Here is a 7056-nt window from a genome sequence, read left to right as displayed (position 1 = left end):
TGAAATATGCTTTAAAACTCTCATGTGGAAAATCAGAAAACCACACTAATGAATGATCAGAAATAATTGTTTAGCTTTTAGCAAATGTTATCTTCAGTGTCAACAATTTATCTGAGTAACCTCTGAGATACCGAGTCATAGAAATAATAGTATAAAATAATGTGAAAACATCACTAAATTAAAAGAGAATTGAACATGTGTCAGAATACTGAAAAACAATAAAATGTTTAAAGTTACTACACATCCTAAACACTGATCTAAATTTACCATGAAGCTTATTACACACTATGCTCTCCCTCTTTTTCCTGCTCATTAATGAAAATTTAACAGATATATTTGTGATGAATAAAATATCATGACCTGGAAAGGTGCAGCGAAGACAAGTAAAATGATGAGACTTGTGGAGGGCATGTTGATGAAGACACTTGAAAAAAATTAGAACCATAGTTGGAAAGGTAAAGATTGAGTAAGGCTACTTTTTATTTTTTTTTTGGGGGGGGTTAAAAAATGTAAAAGGTGAAGATAAAGGAGAGAAACAGTTCATCAAATCCTGGGATACTAGAGCAAGGAGAAAATTTTTCAATTTTTAGTTAGGAAAGTTGAAGATTAATATTAGGGATATCACTTTTTATAGGGCAATGTGAACTAGTGTTCTAGAGTCTAAACTTGAAGAGGAAAATAAGCAATCCAAAAAAAACTAAAAAATTAACCAGTTCATAATGTAAGAGGACAATTAGTAGATGATGAGATTTTCCTTACTTATAGTGGTTGCCCATGTAGTCAAACAGGTATCTTCCAGAAATGCATTTCCTGGCACCCATATTTTAGAGTGTCAAGCTGAATATGGACAACAAGCCGGATTCCTTCCTCTGATTCTATGCTCTTACCTTTAAGGCAAGCTCCAGAGGTGAGACTTCAGTGCAGTCTAATGAGAAATTAAGCAGAATGTAGACTCTTAAAGGTCAAGGTCTGCTTTCTCCCTGAGAGATCCTAGCACCATGACAGAAAGCTATTAAACTATTTTCTCCTTAATCATGAACTCTAAGAGAAGAAATAAAGAAACCTAGGCATTTTAGAGAAACAATGAGGAGAAACTGATACTATTGTAATTCACCTAGTTATCAATAACAGGAAGGGAACAGAGGAAAGAGAGACACATGCCCAATAAAGTTGGGGTGATGTCAAGAGGGTTCTTGTCTGTCAGTCACACCTGGAATCAGATTATTGCACAGAATGGGTGTGACACTGCAAGTGCATGGAAATTTGAGATATTTAATCCCCTAAACAAAGAAATTTGCTCTTGATTGACTCCTAGCTTATGGGGCTCTCACTCTTCTGCTTCCTGACTGCCCCCCTCTCCCCCCCCCCCCCCACACACACTTCTTCCAGGACTGGATCAAAGGAAATAGGACTTTAGAAACACAGAGATGTAATCCCATGCAAATAAAAATCACTCGTCCTCCCATGTGAGTCTCAGAAAATACTTTTTCTGGAGCTATTGTAAAGACTTCAGCCCCGGCACTCAGTGAGGAAGGGAAACCTCAACTTCCCCAATAACAAAGCCATCCAGATTCTGAAGATATGTACGTATAATTCTCACATTCTTAAAGTTGCTAGAAAAGGAAGTCAATTTTTCAAGAGTTTCTCTTTGTTTGGAAAATACATTACATACATCTTATAATTTATATTTATTATTAAGGTATCATTATCCTGGTAATTATATAATTCTTTCATAACTTTATTTGCATGTGAAATGAATCAGATGGTAGATCTCACTATTTCTAAGTCTTTCTTTTTTCCAAAATTTCAACTGGATCCAAGTTGAAGAAATGTGGTCTCAGTAAAAATAGGCTAATTTGTAGTGATTGTTGTCTTTGGCAAAAACATATCAGTTCATACGTAGTTTGGATCAGGAGTTGCCTGATTTCATGAAATTTATAACTGCATCTAAAACAGGAGAAATAAGCCAGGATTTCATCAGGACAATAAACAAATTAGATCAGTAAAATGAAGATAATTCCTTACTTATTAGGAAGTCACCTTTAATCCTAAAATGTTCCGGCTGGAGTTACAAGAATAAACAGCCGACTCCAGTAATTTAGCGATAAAATAATGGCTGACTCAATTCAGAAACTACTGCCCTTTATCTGCCCAGGAACAGATGCACTAGGCCCTGCCAATTATGTAACTAGGATCAGGGCTCATTCTTTGCTCTGGTGAAAACAAGATTTTTAAAGTAAAATAAATGTCTCTTCTCTAGGTGCCACTTTCAACTTCTCCTGGAAATAATGCCTCAGTGAAAAATGCTAAATAGGCTTTAGTTGAAGTGCTTTATCAGAAAGCACCACCATAGCTTAACACCTGGATCACACAACAGCAGTGTCTGCTCACAGGCCAAATGCCCAAAGGTTAGGAGCCCTGTGACACAGGAAAGCAGCTCCATTTCCCTCGTACCTGCCACATACAGTCACTGACATGTAAACGCTATGCCCTCTGGAGAGTTCTGTAAGGAAGCTGTGGGCCTAGTTTAGGCTGCATCAGGAGCTGACCAAAATCTTGATGAAATGCATTATTTTAAAATCTACACCCCCGGGTTTATTTTAAGTGGACAGATGTCTGGTATTGAGCACCTCTGCCTGACATCAGAAATTGGGTAGACCAACATATGTCTTAAATTGCACTTACTTCTGAGAATGCTTCTTACATAAACCAAACCTTCCTATTTTCTTCTACAAATGGGTTCAGATAAACTGGTTTGACTTCATTAAAATATTGTGACTTTCATTATTCTTTAAACTGCCTATTTTTAATGCTAAACAAAACCCACGATTTGATTTGTCTAAATTTTCATCATTTTTTGTTGTTGTTAACCCTCACCCGAGGATATTTTTTCCATTGATTTTTAGAGAGAGTGTAAGGGAGGGAGAGAGAGAGAGAGAGAGAGAGAGAGAAACATTGATGTGAGAGGGACACATGGATTGGTTGTCTCCCAAATGTGCCCTGACTGGGACTGGGGATTGAAAACTGCAATCCAGGTACATGCCCTTGACTAGGAATCAAACCCAAAACCCTTCAATGCATGGGCCTATGTTCTAACAACTTAGGAACACTGCCCAGGGCCTGAATTTTCATCATTTGAGTCAGGAAGTTGATTAAGCCAGTGCTTCTGAAAATGTATGTGCATACAAACAACCTGAAGATGGTGGGGAAAAGTCAATTATCATTCAGTAGCTCTGGTGTGGGCTTCAAGATTCTATATTTCTGACAAACTCCCAGGATATGCTGACACTGGTAGTCTGAGGACTACACTTTGCATAGCAGTTAAGCAACTATTACTTAACCCATCAATCATAAGGCTTGGGTCTACTCTAAGATATTAAGAGAGAGCTATTGAAAATTCTACATTTTTATGCTCTGAAAATGTCCATATTTTTACTATAAAACTGCTTTTAACGCTGCCTGGGTCATTCAGCGTGCTGTCCCCATCTTGAATGCACAAAATTAGACCACACTTTTTCAGGACCACAAATAAACCAAATATGATCAACCAAATATAGAGAAATATCTTTGAGTAAACAAAAACCTCTTTTTTTGTTTGTTTCAATAGGTTTTATATATAAAGAGTAAAAGTTGTTTCCTGCTTTCTAGAACTTCTTATCAAAAGGAAGGACAGTGATTGCATTTTTAAAAGGTTAAGAGATTTGCCTTGGGTTTCTACAGCTGAAGCATTTCATCACTATTTCTGTGGAGTATTGAGCAGCTTGGACTCTGAAATGAAATAGTCACTGTTGCAAAAATTTATCTCAAGCATTTCAGCTTTCCGCAGTTAAGTTTCTAGCTAGAAAAGGTTGTGAAATGCTGGCTGGCTAGTTAAGGACATTGCCAGTCTACAGAGGGTCCAGACAAACCTGCAAGAAAAATAATGACACATAATACATAGGAGAAGGTATTAACAGAGTAAATTGAAAATATAAATAATTTAATAAATTATGATGCTATCCTAAAGTTAATTATACATTTCTCAAAAATTACATATCAATTTAAATTATAATCAAATAACAGATTTTAAGTAGAAAACACACTGGAAATAGGAATTGGTAAGAAAGGATTGAAGAAGTAAAAGTGAGCATCACCAGGCATAACATGCGAAGATTCAAGTGGAGTAAATGTGGAAACCTCATCTCTGTTCTCAGTCAAATCGCAAAATTTCATGGATATGATTTCTATTATGTTAAAATTCCAAAGTTCAGATTGGGCAGTAAATGTACAAAGAAAATATCCTTAACACAATGAATCTTTAAAAGAGTCTCATCCACTGTAAAAATCGAAATGACAATGATCCTATATAATAAAAGCCTAATATGCAAATTGTCCCCTGGGGCTGTCATTCACCAGGAGTTCGACCAGGAGACCTGGAGTTTGACTGCTTGCTATGACGTGTGCTGACCACCAGGGGGTGGCGTGGACCATGGCGGGCTTTGGTGACGCGGCTCTGGCAGCAGGTGGCAGTGGAGGTGCTGCCGGCCCTGATAAGCCGAGGCAGGATGGTGGAGCTGGTGAGCAGGCGGCCCAATCACCCTGCCGATTGCCCTGCAGATGGCAACCAGTGGCGGCAGCCCCCCTGCTGCCCAGCTCCCATGATCTGAGGGAGCCGGGAGGGGTGCCTGGTCCTGACTGATCACTCCGGAAGTGGGATGGTGGAGCAGGTGAGGGGGCAGTGCCAGACCAAGGCAGGGTGCCAGGTGGGGCTGCAGGGCTGCGAGGCTGGGGCGCAAGCTGGGGCTGCAAGGCTGGGGGCACAAGCCAATCTCTGCAGGCAACCCCAAGGGACTCCACCCGTGCATGAATTCATGCACCAGGCCTCTAGTCTTCCATATCATGAAAGGCCTGTGGCTGTGATGCCATAACGGTGTCACAACCAAACAACCAGTCACCAGGAGGTGCATGGAGCACCTCTTGTGGGCTGGGACTCGTTGCTCACGCAGTGAGGCAGTGCTCGCCTGGGGCTGGTCCGGGGGCTGTGCAGTAAAGAGGAAACAGCAAGGCGGGTAGTGGGCAGGTGGGACTGCGTGTGAAGAGGGCACGGGGGATGGGCGCCGGGCAAGTGGTGAGCATGGCTTGGGTCCCCAGGTGGCAAGCAGAGGTGCTCCTGTTGTGGGGGGAGGAGCGGGGGCACATGCAGCCTGCAGCGGGGGGAGATGGCCTGCGGGGAAAGGGCGTGAGCTGGGAGCATTGCAGGGCGCTGGCAGTGTCCACGGAGCATGTGAGGCGATGCGGGGCGGCGGACATGGCCCTGATGGCAGGCTAGACCTAGGGGACCCTACATGCGCATGATTTAATCGTGCGCTGGGCCTCTAGTATTAGGTAATAGGATACCGACATATTGTGCTTTATTCTTTAAGATATATTTTTCCAAGTGTTCACAGAACTTATTTTGGTTGTTTTGTCCTTGGCCTATGGTTTAACTCAGCAGAGGATTTCCTTTGTTGTGCCAAGATTCCATTTAGTGAAAATTTAGGATTATTCTTATTGCTATGGCTCTTGGGAGGAAGCAGGTTTGATTAGCTAATAATGATGTTACCAAAGTTAAAAACAGTTTTCAAAGCTCAACTATGAAATTCAGTGGAACTGGAAATACTAGTATATGCAGAGGTCTCTGATTTAATTAATCAAGTTAGAAGAAATTTTAAATCTTTTCAACCATTTGGTATTAACAGCTATTGCTGCTCTCTTCTTCATGGCCACTGACCTTGGTAGGCATGGATAACCTGATTTAGGTTTGCTGGGTTAACTGGGTAATGACTGCTGGATTTTCTGTGGCCCCTTTTCCAGACTCACATCTCTCTCTCTTTTTTTCCCATATTTTCTGTGTATTTATCTTGAATAATTGCATGACCCAACACCTTTCTGTCTACTCTATACAATGAAAATACAAACTAAAGGAGAATAGAAAAAAAATAACTAAAGCATTAAATTGTACAAATTACAAATCTTCCAAAATATACTTACATTAAATAAAATACGCAAATAAGAGATCTACAGTCAATGACTGCATTCCGGGAAGCCTCAGACACTGAGGCAGGGCCCGCATTCGTGGGAGGAGATAAGAGACTGGCATCCAATCAGTTTGCAGTGGGCTCGGGACGCCCACCTGCCAGCTCCTGGCAGGTCATCGGCATTGCTGTGCAGGGAAGTGATCTGGGGAAAGGTAAGAAGCAAGCTCCGATTCTGAGTTCATTACTTCTCAAGCATTTCCTCAGCCTACACAGTACAGGTTCACAAAGTAAACATGTTAAGGTAAGCAGACAACGCACTTTCTTGCTGTATTTATGTGGGACTCTGTCTACAACGGGCAGTCGCGAAGAGGTTTCTCCGCAGGACATGTCACAGGACCCAGAAGAGCCAGTGGGTCTGCGGGACGCGAGGACTGGGACAGAGGCCCCCTGGAGAGCTGGAGAAGACCCTCAGAATCCGCGCTGCAGGCGCCCCCCCCCCAAACACCCGACGTACCCTTAATGTAGCCTTCCACTTTGTCCCGGAAGTCCTCCTTGTCCCTCAGGTGATGCTCTGCAGCCTCGATATTCAGTGGGTCATCGGAGTTCAGAAGATCCGTAAACGAAGAGTTTAATCCCCAAACAACACCCTTTATGTCCTCGTGGAAGCCCAGCCAGTGCCGGGGATGGAATGCTCTCTCAGTACCAGTGCACTCAGACAGATCATGCCCTTCTCTGTGATGTCGGGGTGCCAGATCCTGGTCAAGCATCTCACTTTGGGCGGCACCACGTTGTCTGCATCAGGAACTTCTGTTTCAAACGGAAATTTTCCACCCTGGTAGCAACCCTCATCTGGGTTACAGTTAGCTGAAAGCAATGAAGCTTGTTTGGGTCAGGAACATGCACTTTGCATGTACAAGGTACCTTAGCTTCAAGTTCTGCAGCCTTTTGAACGAGCAGTCTGTGCCTCACAGACACCCTCCGAGTGGAGTCAGAGGCTGTGGCTGACGTCCGGACCTTTGAGACCATCATCCAGCTTCAGTGTGCTCGCCAGCATCGTCAT

The 7056-nt window shown here is 42.4% G+C and overlaps 1 pseudogene; it reads right to left on the bottom strand.

Annotated features, from left to right (window-relative positions):
- Positions 1–6343: 6343 nt before the first annotated feature.
- LOC102429310 lies at positions 6344–7056 on the bottom strand (annotated as a pseudogene).

The sequence above is a fragment of the Myotis lucifugus genome, unplaced genomic scaffold, assembly GCF_000147115.1.
Source record: "Myotis lucifugus unplaced genomic scaffold, Myoluc2.0 scaffold_132, whole genome shotgun sequence".
Lineage (NCBI taxonomy): Eukaryota > Metazoa > Chordata > Mammalia > Chiroptera > Vespertilionidae > Myotis > Myotis lucifugus.
Note: the sequence above shows the minus strand (reverse complement) of the source record. Positions and strands in the feature narration are given on the sequence as shown.